Here is a 15,930-nt window from a genome sequence, read left to right as displayed (position 1 = left end):
CAAAACTAAATAGCGAATGTAGAAACAATTTTAGAATTTAATTTTTTTGTTACATTGCCTCAAAAAGAGTAATATAGAGCAACCAAAAATCTAATTTACCCCTAAAATAGTCCCAAAACAACAACCACCTTATCCCATAGTTTCCTAGATGGGGTCACTTTTATGGAGTTTCTACTCTAGGGGTGCATCAGGGGGCTTGAAAGGGTACATGGTGTCAATAAACCAGTCCAGCAAAATCTGCCTTCCAAAAACCATATGACATTCCCCTTCTTCTATGTCCTGCCGTTTAGCCAAACAGTAGTTTACGACCACATATGGGGTGTTTTTGCAAACTACAGAATCAGGGCAACCCATTTTGAGTGTTGTTTGGCAGTTAACCCTTGTTTTACTCCTGGAAAAAATGTATTATATTGGAAACTTTTCCAAAAAATAGAAATTTCAAAATTGTTTCTCCATCTGCCATTAACTCTTGTGGAACACCTAAAGGGTTAACAAAGTTTGTAAACCCAGTTTTGAATACCTTGAGGGGTGTACTTTCTTAGATGGAGTCACTTTTTTGAAATTTCTATTCTAGGGGTGCAACAGGGGGCTTCAAATGGGACATGGTATAAACAAAACCAGTCCTGCCAAATCTGCCTTCCAAAACCCATATGGCGTTCCCCTCCTTCTATGTGCTACCGTTCGGCCAAACAGTAGTTTACGACCACATATGGGGTGTTTTTGCAAACTACAGAATCAGGGCAACCCATTTTGAGTGTTGTTTGGCAGTTAACCCTTGTTTTACTCCTGGAAAAAATTGATTATATTGGAAACTTTTCCAAAAAATAGAAATTTCAAAATTGTTTCTCCATCTGCCATTAACTCTTGTGGAACACCTAAAGGGTTAACAAAGTTTGTAAACCCAGTTTTGAATACCTTGAGGGGTGTACTTTCTTAGATGGAGTCACTTTTTTGAAATTTCTATTCTAGGGGTGCAACAGGGGGCTTCAAATGGGACATGGTATAAACAAAACCAGTCCTGCCAAATCTGCCTTCCAAAACCCATATGGCGTTCCCCTCCTTCTATGTGCTACCGTTCGGCCAAACAGTAGTTTACGACCACATATGGGGTGTTTTTGCAAACTACAGAATCAGGGCAACCCATTTTGAGTGTTGTTTGGCAGTTAACCCTTGTTTTACTCCTGGAAAAAATTGATTATATTGGAAACTTTTCCAAAAAATAGAAATTTCAAAATTGTTTCTCCATCTGCCATTAACTCTTGTGGAACACCTAAAGGGTTAACAAAGTTTGTAAACCCAGTTTTGAATACCTTGAGGGGTGTACTTTCTTAGATGGAGTCACTTTTTTGAAATTTCTATTCTAGGGGTGCAACAGGGGGCTTCAAATGGGACATGGTATAAACAAAACCAGTCCTGCCAAATCTGCCTTCCAAAACCCATATGGCGTTCCCCTCCTTCTATGTGCTACCGTTCGGCCAAACAGTAGTTTACGACCACATATGGGGTGTTTTTGCAAACTACAGATTCAGGGCAACCCATTTTGAGTGTTGTTTGGCAGTTAACCCTTGTTTTACTCCTGGAAAAAATTGATTATATTGGAAACTTTTCCAAAAAATAGAAATTTCAAAATTGTTTCTCCATCTGCCATTAACTCTTGTGGAACACCTAAAGGGTTAACAAAGTTTGTAAACCCAGTTTTGAATACCTTGAGGGGTGTACTTTCTTAGATGGAGTCACTTTTTTGAAATTTCTATTCTAGGGGTGTAACAGGGGGCTTCAAATGGGACATGGTATAAACAAAACCAGTCCTGCCAAATCTGCCTTCCAAAACCCATATGGTGTTCCCCTCCTTCTATGTGCTACCGTTCGGCCAAACAGTAGTTTACGACCACATATGGGGTGTTTTTGCAAACTACAGAATCAGGGCAACCCATTTTGAGTGTTGTTTGGCAGTTAACCCTTGTTTTACTCCTGGAAAAAATTGATTATATTGGAAAATTTTCCAAAAAATAGAAATTTCAAAATTGTTTCTCCATCTGCCATTAACTCTTGTGGAAGACCTAAAGGGTTAATAAAGTTTGAAAAAACAGTTTTGAATACCTTGAGGGGTGTAGTTTCTAGAATGGGGTCATTTTTGGGAGGTTTCTATTATCTAAGCCTCACAAAGTGACTTCAAACCTGAACTGGTCCATAAAAAGTGGGATTTTGAAGATTTCTGAAAATTTCAAAATTTGCTTCTAAACTTCTAAGCCTTGTAACATCCCCAAAAAATAAAATATCATTCCCAAAACAATTCAAACATGAAGTAGACATATGGGGAATGTAAAATCATCATAATTTTTGGGGGTATTACTATGTATTACAGAAGTAGAGAAACTGAAAGTTTGAAATTTGCTAATTTTTCAAAATTTTTGGTAAAAATTGTATTTTTTTATGCAAAAAAATTAAATTTTTTGACCCAATTTTAGCAGTGACATGAAGTACAATATGTGACGAAAAAACAATCTCAGAACGGCCTGGGTAAGTCAAAGCGTTTTAAAGTTATGAGCACTTAAAGTGACACTGGTCAGATTTCCAAAAAATGGCCTGGTCCTTAAGGTGAAAATGAGCCCGGTCCTTAAGGGGTTAAAACAGAAAGTGATACCTCATAAAATATTTATTACTTAAAATTCCCCATATGTCTACTTTATGTTGGCATCATTTTGGAAATGTCATTTTATTTTTTTAGAACGTAGGCATAGAAGTTTAGAAGCAATTCTTCAATTTTTTTAGAAAATTGCCAAAACCCACTTTTTAAGGACCAGTTCAGGTCTGAAGTCACTTTGTGGGGCCTACATAGTGGATACCCCCATAAATGACCCCATTGTAGAAACTACACCCCTCAAGGTATTCAAAACCGATTTTACAAACTTTGTTAACCCTTTAGGCGTTCCACAAGAATTAAAGGAAAATGGAGATCAAATTTTTAAATTTCACTTTTTTGGCAGATTTTCCATTATAATCAATTTTTTTCTTTAACACATCGATGGTTAACAGCCAAACAAAACTCAATATTTATTACCCATATTCTGCGGTTTACAGAAACACCCCACATGTGGTCATAAACTGCTGTATGGGCACACGTCAGGGCACAGAAGAAAAGGAACTCCACATGGTTTTTAGATGCCATGTCCCATTTGAAGCCCCCTGATGCACCCTTACAGTAGAAACTCCCAAGAAGTGATCCCATTTTGGAAACCAGGGGATAAGGTGCCAGTTTAATTGCTACTATTTTTGGGTACATATGATTTTTTGATCATTCATTCTAACACTTTATGGGGCAAGGTGACCAAAAAGTTGGTTGTTTTAGCACAGTTTCTATTTATTTATTTTTATAGCGTTTACCTGAGGGGTTCAGTCAAGTGACATTTTTATAGAGAAGATTGTTACGGACGTGGCGATACCTAATATGTATACTTTTTCTTATTTATTAAAGTTTTACACAATAATAGCATTTTTTTTATATATATTCTTTATTTTCAAATTTTAAATAAGAAGACAAAGTAACATGACATGTACAAAGATGGCCATCAAGAATCCAAATCAAATATCACATAATGCACATCCTAATTGTCTGCTCCTAAACAGATATGGATTCTTATTCTATTAATTATCAATCATTCCTCTTTAGGAAGGGAGGTATTGCACGATGTACAGTTTGAGTTAGTCTGATCATTCTCCCGTAATCTCTATGCTAGTATTATGTAGAGGAATATAAATAAGAGGCCCAAGAAAAGATGAGTTCAACAAGAACAAAAGAAAATAAATGGATAGAAAGACAATGAATAAGAAGAAAAAAGGGGAGGTAGGGAGGGAGGAGGGGGGGGGGGAATCTTGATAGACTTTGTTTTCTCTCTGTTGTCATCTTTCCCGTTAACCAGGATGTATCTTTCCCATTAACCTGGAGGCACCTCCGCCAGGGATCTCCAAGGACTCAACAACTTCAGGAACCTTTCATGAGTCCTGTTTATCCAGCTAGTCATCTCTTCAAATTTACAAATTTGGTTAACCTTAGCCTTCCATTTAGAGATGGAGGGGGGGTCTGTGTTTAGCCAGTGTAGGGGAATTATCATTTTGGCTGCTGCTATAAGGTGCGATACTAGATTCTTCTTGGAAGGGGCGTAATCAGGAGTGGGAAGGGACAGGACTACCATCTCTAGATTAAGTTTGAAATCTGGAGATGTGAGTTTCTGGATTGTTGCTTCTATTTCTCCCCAATAAGCTTTTATCCGAGGACAGTCCCACCAAATATGTGACAATGTACCTATTCCTCCTCCACATCTCCTTCACTCTCTTACATCAGACAAACCTCTCTTGAAGAGAAAGTCAGGAGTTCTGTACCATCTCGTTAGCATTTTGAAATGGTTCTCCTGCAAACGAGTACAAGCAGAGAATCCATGCGAGTTTGTTAGCACTTTTTTAACCTCTGCATCATTTAGAACTTTGTTCAATTCTTTTTCCCACTCCCCAAGATAAAAGGGCTTCAGTGGTTCACCCAGGCCTCTCACCAAAGGATAGAGCTTTGCAACCTTCCTTGCGATAATGATCGGTGATAAAATCAATTTCTCAAAGTCAGTCAAAGACCTTTGGAGGGAGTACTGCTCTTTTAATTCTCCACACACAGCTCTGATATGGGACTTCATAAGAAAAAATCCAGGTGAGTCCACTATCCCACCTGGGAGTGTTTCCAGTATAGAGGATTCTATCTCTGGTGTGACATCCCTAAGCCTAGTTGATGTAAGGTAAGACCACAGCTGCGGTTTGTCTCTGTTGCTTTTATTCACGAGATCCGGAATCAAGCTTACCGGCATCAGGGGAGATGGGTTTGGTGCAATAGTTTTGCTCATTTCTTTCCATACCTCTCCTAACCCCCTGAGCATGGGATCTACAGTCATGTCCCTATGTATATGTTTATCAGGGAGCCATAAGTGTTTCTGGAAATTTTGGCCTGCACTATATCTGCATATGGCATGTACGTCTGGCTGTCTTTTAGGTTCCACTAGCTCTAGCCATCTATTAAGCTGTATCGCTTTATAATAACTGGAGACGTCAGGCATTCCCAAGCCACCCTGTTCCTTACTTCTGGTCAAGATTCTATGGGAGATACGGGCCTTCTTACCGTTCCATAGGAATTTAGAGAACATACCTTTCACACTCAAGAGGAAGGCCTTCGGAAGCCCTATTGAAACTAATTGCATAGTATATAGTATTTTGGGCAATACATAGGCTTTTAAGATGTTTTCCCGTCCCATCCAAGAAAGATAAGGCAGACTATATCTCTGAAGAAGGCTTTGTTTTTCTTTCGAAAGGGGAATATAATTATGCAAATATAGGTCATTGGTGTCTTTGGGGATTTGGATCCCCAAGTATTTAATCGATCCCTTAGCCCACTGGAATGGAAGCCTACTGCTTAGAGCAGTTACTTTGGCCTTAGGTAAGGATATATTTAGGAGTTCGGTTTTGGTATTATTGACTTTAAAGTCTGATAGTGAGCTGTAGGTGTCTATTCTGTCCATCAAGGGACCAAGCCCTTTTTCAGGATCTTTTACCAAGAATAACAAGTCATCTGCAAAAGCAGTACATTTAAATTCTCTTCGATCGTAGCTAAATCCTTCAATATCTGTTGATTGTCTGACTAGCTGGAGAAGTGTTTCTACCACTAATATAAACAATGAGGGGGACAGGGGACAACCCTGCCTAGTCCCATTTGTAATGTTGAAAGCCGGTGACAACATGCCATTGACTTTCAGCCTAGCATAGGGGTTTTGATAGAGAGTTAGGATTACTTGTATGAACATATCGGGAAAGGCAAACTGTTGCAGAGTCATTCTCATGAACATCCAATTGACTCTGTCGAACGCCTTTTCTGCGTCAATGCTTAATAAAGCTAGGGGAAAACCCTTTTTGTGCGCTATGTGTATGGCGTGAAAAATTCTGTGAGTATTATCTTTCCCCTCCCGCCCCCGGACAAATCCTGATTGTTCAGGTCCAATAAGATTTGGCAAAAACTTGCTCATTCTGCATGCCAAGATTTTGGCCCAAAGCTTTAGGTCCAGGTTCAGGAGGGAAATTGGACGATAGCTTCCACAGTTTTGGGGGTCCTTTCCTTCTTTAGGAATTAAAGTAGCATGAGATTCCAGCATTTGTCTAGGTAGGAGGTCACCTTGTATCAAAGCGTTGCAAACATCTGTAAATCTAGGGACTAGAATGTCCTGGAATTTTTTATAATATAGCAAGGGCAGACCATCTGGTCCTGGGCTCTTGCCTGGTGGGAAGCTTTTTAGGGTGTCTGTTACTTCCTCTGTTGTTATTGGCCTAATAAGATATGTAGAATCTTCATGTGTTATAGTCGGGAGATGTAGAGAGGTCAATAATTTCCTAATATGTTGTTCTTTTAGCGATTTTCCTTCAGGTGTATCTTTCTGGTGAAGATTGTATAAGGCTGAGTAGAATTCTTTGAAAACTCTGGCTATCTCTGGCGTCTCCTGCGTTAAGGCCCCGTTTTGTTGCTTTATAGCTGAAATGTAGGTTATATTCTTAGCTTTCTTTAACAGAGAGGACATCAACTTCCCTCCTTTATCTCCATGGGCGTACACCTTGTGCTGAAAGTTCAGCATCTGTCGCATTACCCTTTGGTTGAGAAGGTCACGAAGTTGCAATCTAAGCTCTGTCAAAGCTTTTTGGTGCTCAATTTTTAAGGATGCTTTATGCAGTTTTTCTACATTTGCTATCTTTTCTAACAGTTTGTCTATTGCTTTTTGTCGCTCTTTTTTAACTCTAGAACCCAGTGAGATAAGACACCCTCTGACAAATGCCTTGTGGGCCTCCCATATAATGGGCTGTGAGCTGTGTGTAGTTGAATTAATCCCATAGTACTCTATCAATTGAGTCCTGACCTGATCCAGATGAGACTGAATGAGTAATAAGGACTCATTCAGTTTCCAGCTCCACTCTTTTTTCGGTAGGGAAGCCAGGGTGAAGGTCACCGAGCATGGTGCATGGTCCGATATCGCGATAGTTCCAATTTCAGCTGACCTGGCAGAGGGAAGAAGAGATGCAGAGGTTAAAATGTGGTCCAACCGCTGATACGATCCGTGTGGGACGCAGTAGAAGGAGAAGTCTTTGACTGAGGGGTGAAGGCTACGCCAAACATCTATTAGTTGTAATTCATGCAGTTTTTTGTGAAGTTTGCTAAGGAGTTTTTGCGATATATGGGACTTAGTGGAGAATGAGTCCACTATTGGGTCTAGTACTAGATTCAGGTCTGCACCCAAAATTATTTGTTCCTCGGCAAAAAGCTTGAGGGTGTCCAGGGCTTGTAGGAGCCAGTGAACTGGAGATTTATTGGGAACATAAAAGTTAGCTAGCGTAAATTTGCAGTTTGCTATTGAGCCCTTAACCAACAGGAGCCTTCCATCCGCATCAGAATGTTGTTTCAGAAAGGTGAATGGTACTGATTGATGGATTGCAATGGCAACACCTTTAGAAGCTGATACTGGCTGAGTGCTATGAAACCAGTGTGTAAATGGACGCTTCGGTAGTCTTGGCATTTTTCTCTGACGGAGGTGTGTCTCCTGGAGAAATACAACATGTGAACCTAACTTTTTGAGAGCAAGCATAACTTGACCTCTTTTCTGGGGTGAATTAAGACCCTTTACATTGAATGTGGAAACCACTATGTCAGTCATCTTAAATGGATTACAATGCTTAGTTTCTTAGCTAAAAGTTCTCTGTGAGCTCGTCTACCAAACGAGGTCAGGGGTTGGGTGAGACACAGATAGGTAAGGAAGTTATAGGAGTGGGGGGAAGGAAGAAAGAAAGAATAAAAGATAAAAAGATCAAGAAGTATAAAGAGAATAGTGTAGCTAATCAGTTACTGGATATGAGGCCAGTAAATACAAGCTGTCACATAGAGATTAATCGGTAATGTATGTAGACAGCAGAAGAGGGTAATACAAGAAAAACTTTTGGCCTGGTCACATCATCCAGACATCTCAGCAACCAATATTAATACTTCTCACTAGTGACCTGCACAGATCAATTGTTAACACACCTTAAGGAGCAAATGTAATGAGTTTTAGGAGATGAGGGAAGGAAGGGGAGGAGGGGAGGGGAGTGGAGGGAAGGGGGGGAGATGGGAAGGAGAAGGGAAGGGAAGGATGAGCATCTGAACAGACATTGTGCCATCTTCTTAGTTAGTCTGTGTTATTGACAGAGGCATATCTTTTAACAGTCTACCTTTTAACATTAGTTTGCATATTGAAAAGAACATGAGATGCATTAAACTGGAGCACATCTGTACCTGAAATTCCCGGGCGCAGTCACATGAACCAATAAAATCTTAATTTGCAGGTATATAGGTAACAAGTATGACTATATAGCACCAGAGCACATCCATAGCTGAGAGCTATGTGCAATCTCCTAAGGAAGGACTCTGTCTAACTAAAGTGCAATCAGGTTTCCTGACAATGGCCAAGTCGGTATATTAACAGATATTTCAAAACACAATTAAAATCACAAATGCAGATTCGCATAGAAGAGCCTTGTTAATTAAGAGCTAGCATATAAAAATGCTCAACTATCCTTCACGCGAATCTGCATGCGCGGAGTCGCCTGTTACATTTAAAATCAACATAATGGCGCTCAATTTTTACACATTTGGTCTAAAAGGGAGGTAATGGGAACTAATACCTCAACTTAATGCTACCTAAGTGTCACTCAGTCTGGCAAATAGGCTTCAAAATGCATCAAAATGCCTAGAGCATAAAACAATCAATCAACTAAGCTTGAACATGAACAAGGCGCAATAAGCACAGAATAACTGATCCGCGGGTAATGGTGGTGTAAGTCCCTAGGACATACGTTGCCTCAGCCGCAAGCCACCAAGAGTGCGGGTAAAACATATCCAGAGCGTCCCTGATTTTGATTAGGATCTAGAATAAGAACTGTCCTAGAGAAGGTATCTCTGGTATGTCCCCTCAAGGCCTCAAAAATACTTCACCGTATCACCGGTCGAGGCATCTTCATATCGGGGGGTCCTCCGCTCCTATCAGGCATTTAGGCGTCTTGCTGGACTTGGCCCTCTGGACTCTTCTCCAGGATTCTACTTGCGGCAAGGCCGGGAGTGCCGCCGGGCAGGTCACAGGCAGCCATGAGGGAATATCAATGGGCTGTATTCCAATGCGTTCCCACGCACCTTCTAGGTCTTCCGGCACATGGATGGTGATGGGTTTCCCATTCTTAAGAACCGCCAGTCCGAAGGGGTACATCCAAGTATATGGGATCTTTTGTGCCCTTAAGGCATCTAGCAGAGGTTTCAGTATGCGCCTTTTCGCTAGCGTCGATGGCGCAATGTCCTGATAAAGCGCGATAACTGTGCCCTCGTATAAAATCTTATCTTTAGCTCTCGCTGCGTCCATGATACGAGCTGTGTCCACAAATGATAGTAGACCACATATTACATCCCTTGGCCTCTCATTCGGCTTCGGTAGGGGTCTCAGCGCTCTGTGTATGCGCTCTATTATGATGGATTCAGCCGAGTCCGGTCCCAGCAGGTCTGTGAAGATTTCTGTGGCCACTTTACGAAGTGATTCCGCAGCCCAGGACTCAGGTAGGCGTTTTATTCGGACATTGCGCCTCCTGCTGCGGTTTTCTTGGTCCTCTAATAGTAAGAATGCCCTGTTGAGCTCCGCGGCATGTCCATCTAAGCACTCCGCTACTCCTGAAGCGTGTACCTGCAGACCCTGAGCCGTCTGTTCCAGCGCTTTGACTCTGTGGCCGACTTGGGATATTTCTGTTTTAATCTCTGCTAGCTCTGTAAGTACCGGGCTCAGAGCTTTGTCTAGGGCTTGACTGAGCACCTTAGTGAGGAATGACTTCGATTCAGGCGCTGGGACTCGTTCCTCAGCTGCACCGCATCTCTCACTATCTGCCTCCGAGTCGTCGGCTTCCGCTTCAGTTTCGCGCCCCGCCGCTCCCGGTGAATGCGTGTTTCTCTTTTTAAGAGATTTCTGCATGTCTTGCTGGCCTTTATGCGATCTCGGCGTGTCCGGGGGTTCCAGCCCTCTATCTCTCCCATATTTGACCATTATTGCACAGGTCACTGCTGTTTAAGTAGCTATAGATGCTGGGACGTGGAGGAGCAGCTCTTTCACACAGCCATCCACGCCAACGTCCAGGCTTGGCCCCTCTACACAATAATAGCATTTTTGAAACAAAAAAATTATGTTTTAATGTGTCCATGTTCTGAGAGCTATAGTTTTTTTTATTTTTTGAGAGATTTTCTTATGTAGGGGCTCATTTTTTGCGGGATGAGGTGACGATTTTATTGGTACCATTTTTTGGGACATACGCGTTTTTGATCACTTGGTGTTGCACCTTTTGTGATGTAAGGTGACAAAAATTGCTTGTTTTGACAGTTTTTTTTTTTTTTTTACGGTGTTCACCTGAGGGGTTAGGTCATGTGATATTTTTATAGAGCTGGTTTTTACGGACGCGGCAATACCAAATATGTCTATTTTATTTAATTTTTTCTATTTAAATTTTTTATTTTTTTTTCTTACTTGGGGAATTTTTTTTTTTTACATGTGAAACCTTTTTTCTATTTTATTTTTTCAACCCTTTATTTTTTATTTTTTTATTTTACACTTTTCGTCCCCCATAAGGTCATACAAGACCTCTGGGGGACATTTGCTTCACTTTTTCTTTTTTTTTTTCACTGTTGATTTCTCCTGTAACTGGGGCTGACATAGTAGCCCCAGTTACAGAAGAAATGCACCCCCCAGAGAGGCTGTACAGCATAATTCTGCGCTGTACAGCCTCAGAGCAGGGCTTCCTGCTCTGCATACACAGCGCTTGGTGAGCGCTGTGTTTGCAGCGATCCAGAAGGCAGGGACACCTGGGAACTGTCCCTGCCTTCTCTCTGGGTTGCCCTGCTGTCACTGACAGCGGGCAACCCAATCAGCAGCTGCACGATTAGCGTGCAGCTGCACTTTCTGAACGGACGTTCTGGAACGTCCGTTCAGAAATAGAGAACCACCTCCAGGACGTTTATGGTCTATGGGCGGACGGGAGGTGGTTAAAGAAGATCACTGTTAAATATCAATATTCCCTCCCTTTAGTTCCTGACCTGTTCAAACAGGTTTTAGGAGCTGCCTGGTTTTCCAAACTCGACTTGAGGGGAGCCTACAATTTAATCCGAATTAAGGAGGAGGATGAATGGAAGACGGCATTTAACCACCTCAGCCCCCAGTGCTTAAACACCCTGAAAGACCAGGCCACTTTTTACACTTCTGACCTACACTACTTTCACCATTTATTGCTCGGTCATGCAACTTACCACCCAAATGAATTTTACCTCCTTTTCTTCTCACTAATAGAGCTTTCATTTGGTGGTATTTCATTGCTGCTGACATTTTTACTTTTTTTGTTATTAATCGAAATGTAACGATTTTTTTGCAAAAAAATGACATTTTTCACTTTCAGTTGTAAAATTTTGCAAAAAAAACGACATCCATATATAAATTTTGCTCTAAATTTATTGTTCTACATGTCTTTGATAAAAAAAAAATGTTTGGGTAAAAAAAAAATGGTTTGGGTAAAAGTTATAGCGTTTACAAACTATGGTACAAAAATGTGAATTTCCGCTTTTTGAAGCAGCTCTGACTTTCTGAGCACCTGTCATGTTTCCTGAGGTTCTACAATGCCCAGACAGTACAAACACCCCACAAATTACCCCATTTCGGAAAGTACACACCCTAAGGTATTCGCTGATGGGCATAGTGAGTTCATAGAACTTTTTATTTTTTGTCACAAGTTAGCGGAAAATGATGATTTTTTTTTTTGATTTTTTTTTCTTACAAAGTCTCATATTCCACTATGTTGTGACAAAAAATAAAAACTTCTATGAACTCACTATGCCCATCACGAAATACCTTGGGGTCTCTTCTTTCCAAAATGGGGTCACTTGTGGGGTGGTTATACTGCCCTGGCATTCTAGGGGCCCAAATGTGTGGTAAGGAGTTTGAAATCAAATTCTGTAAAAAATGACCTGTGAAATCCGAAAGGTGCTCTTTGGAATATGGGCCCCTTTGCCCACCTAGGCTGCAAAAAAGTGTCACACATCTGGTATCTCCGTACTCAGAAGAAGGTGGGGAATGTGTTTTGGGGTGTCATTTTATATATACCCATGCTGGGTGAGAGAAATATCTTGGTCAAATGCCAACTTTGTATAAAAAAATGGGAAAAGTTGTCTTTTGCCAAGATATTTCTCTCACCCAGCATGGGTATATGTAAAATGACACCCCAAAACACATTCCCCAACTTCTCCTGAGTACGGAGAAACCAGATGTGTGACACTTTTTTGCAGCCTAGGTGGGCAAAGGGGCCCATATTCCAAAGAGCACCTTTCGGATTTCACAGGTCATTTTTTACAAAATTTGATTTCAAACTCCTTACCACACATTTGGGCCCCTAGAATGCCAGGGCAGTATAACTACCCCACAAGTGACCCCATTTTGGAAAGAAGACACCCCAAGGTATTCCGTGAGGGGCATGGCAAGTTCCTAGAATTTTTTATTTTTTGTCACAAGTTAGTGGAAAATGATGATTTTTTTTTTTTTTTTTTTCATACAAAGTCTCATATTCCACTAACTTGTGACAAAAAATAAAAACTTCCATGAACTCACTATGCCCATCAGCGAATACCTTGGGGTCTCTTCTTTCCAAAATGGGGTCACTTGTGGGGTAGTTATACTGCCCTGGCATTCTAGGGGCCCAAATGTGTGGTAAGGAGTTTGAAATCAAATTCTGTAAAAAATGACCTGTGAAATCCAAAAGGTGCTCTTTGGAATATGGGCCCCTTTGCCCACCTAGGCTGCAAAAAAGTGTCACACATCTGGTATCTCTGTATTCAGGAGAAGTTGAGGAATGTGTTTTGGGGTGTCTTTTTACATATACCCATGCTGGGTGAGATAAATATCTTGGTCAAATGCCAACTTTGTATAAAAAAATGGGAAAAGTTGTCTTTTGCCGAGATATTTCTCTCACCCAGCATGGGTATATGTAAAATGACACCCCAAAACACATTCCCCAACTTCTCCTGAGTACGGAGATACCAGATGTGTGACACTTTTTTGCAGCCTAGGTGGGCAAAGGGGCCCATATTCCAAAGAGCACCTTTTGGATTTCACAGGTCATTTTTTACAGAATTTGATTTCAAACTCCTTACCACACATTTGGGCCCCTAGAATGCCAGGGCAGTATAACTACCCCACAAGTGACCCCATTTTGGAAAGAAGAGACCCCAAGGTATTCGCTGATGGGCATAGTGAGTTCATGGAAGTTTTTATTTTTTGTCACAAGTTAGTGGAATATGAGACTTTGTATGAAAAAAAAAAAATAAAAAATAAATCAGCATTTTCAACTAACTTGTGACAAAAAATAAAAAATTCTAGGAACTCGCCATGCCCCTCACGGAATACCTTGAGGTGTCTTCTTTCCAAAATGGGGTCACTTGTGGGGTAGTTATACTGCCCTGGCATTTTCCAGGGGCCCTAATGTGTGGTAAGTAGGTAAATGACCTGTGAAATCCTAAAGGTGCTCTTTGGAATATGGGCCCCTTTGCCCACCTAGGCTGCAAAAAAGTGTCACACATGTGGTATCGCCGTATTCAAGAGAAGTTGGGGAATGTGTTTTGGGGTGTCATTTTACATATACCCTTGCTGGGTGAGAGAAATATCTTGACAAAAGACTACTTTTCCCATTTTTTTTTACAAAGTTGGCATTTGACCAAGATATTTCTCTCACCCAGCATGGGTATATGTAAAATGACACCCCAAAACACATTCCTCAACTTCTCCTGAGTACGGAGATACCAGATGTGTGACACTTTTTTGCAGCCTAGATGCGCAAAGGTGCCCAAATTCCTTTTAGGAGGGCATTTTTAGACATTTGGATACCAGACTTCTTCTCACGCTTTGGGGCCCCTAGAATGCCAGGGCAGTATAAATACCCCACATGTGACCCCATTTTGGAAAGAAGACACCCCAAGGTATTCAATGAGGGGCATGGCGAGTTCATAGAAATTTTTTTTTTTTGGCACAAGTTAGCGGAAATTGATATTTTTAATTTTTTTCTAACAAAGTCTCCCGTTCCGCTAACTTGGGACAAAAATTTCAATCTTTCATGGACTCAATATGCCCCTCACGGAATACCTGGGGGTGTCTTCTTTCCGAAATGGGGTCACATGTGGGGTATTTATACTGCCCTGGCATTCTAGGGGCCCTAAAGCGTGAGAAGAAGTCTGGAATATAAATGTCTAAAAAATTTTACGCATTTGGATTCCGTGAGGGGTAGGGTGAGTTCATGTGAGATTTTATTTTTTGACACAAGTTAGTGGAATATGAGACTTTGTAAGAAAAAAAAAATAATAATTCCGCTAACTTGGGCCAAAAAAATGTCTGGAGCCTTACAGAGGGGTGATCAATGACAGGGGGGGTGATCAATGACAGGGGGGGTGATCAATGACAGGGGGGGTGATCAGAGAGTCTATATGGGGTGATCACCACAGTCATTGATCACGCCCGTGAAAGGCTTCATTCAGACGTCCGGATGCGTTTTGCGGATCCGATCCATCTATCAGTGCATCCGTAAAAATCATGCGGACGTCTGAATGGAGCTTTACAGGGGGGTAATCAATGACAGGGGGTGATCAGGGAGTCTATATGGGGTGATCACCACAGTCATTGATCACGCCCCTGTAAGGCTTCATTCAGACGTCCGGATGCGTTTTGCGGATCCGATCCATCTATCAGTGCATCCGTAAAAATCATGCAGACATCTGAATGGAGCTTTACAGGGGGGTGATCAATGACAGGGGTGTAATCAATGACAGGGGGGTGATCAGGGAGTCTATATGGGGTGATCACCACAGTCATTGATCATGCCCCTGTAAGGCTTCATTCAGACGTCCGTATGCGTTTTGCGGATCCGATCCATCTATCAGTGGATCCGTAAAAATCATGCGGACGTCTGAATGGAGCTTTACAGGGGGGTAATCAATGACAGGGGGGGTAATCAATGACAGGGGGGTGATCAGGGAGTCTATATGGGGTGATCACCACAGTCATTGATCACGCCCCTGTAAGGCTTCATTCAGACGTCCGGATGCGTTTTGCGGATCCGATCCATCTATCTGTGCATCCGTAAAAATCATGCAGACATCTGAATGGAGCTTTACAGGGGGTTGATCAATGACAGGGGTGTAATCAATGACAGGGGGGTGATCAGGGAGTCTATATGGGGTGATCCCCACAGTCATTGATCATGCCCCTGTAAGGCTTCATTCAGACGTCCGGATGCGTTTTGCGGATCCGATCCATCTATCAGTGCATCCGTAAAAATCATGCGGACATCTGAATGGAGCTTTACAGGGGGGTGATCAGGGAGTCTATATGGGGTGATCACCACAGTCATTGATCATGCCCCTGTAAGGCTTCATTCAGACGTCCGGATGCGTTTTGCGGATCCGATCCATCTATCAGTGGATCCGTAAAAATCATGCGGACGTCTGAATGGAGCTTTACAGGGGGTTGATCAATGACAGGGGGGTAATCAATGACAGGGGGGTGATCAGGGAGTCTATATGGGGTGATCACCACAGTCATTGATCACGCCCCTGTAAGGCTTCATTCAGACGTCCGGATGCGTTTTGCGGATCCGATCCATCTATCAGTGGATCCGTAAAAATCATGCGGACGTCTGAATGGAGCTTTACAGGGGGGTGATCAATGACAGGGGGGTGATCAATGACAGGGGGGAAATCAATGACAGGGGGGTGATCAGGGAGTCTATATGGGGTGATCAGGGGTGATCAGGGGCTAATAAGGGGTT

The sequence above is a fragment of the Bufo bufo genome, chromosome 6 (assembly GCF_905171765.1).
Source record: "Bufo bufo chromosome 6, aBufBuf1.1, whole genome shotgun sequence".
In the NCBI taxonomy this organism is placed as follows: Eukaryota; Metazoa; Chordata; class Amphibia; order Anura; family Bufonidae; genus Bufo; species Bufo bufo.
This window is presented reverse-complemented; position numbering follows the sequence as displayed.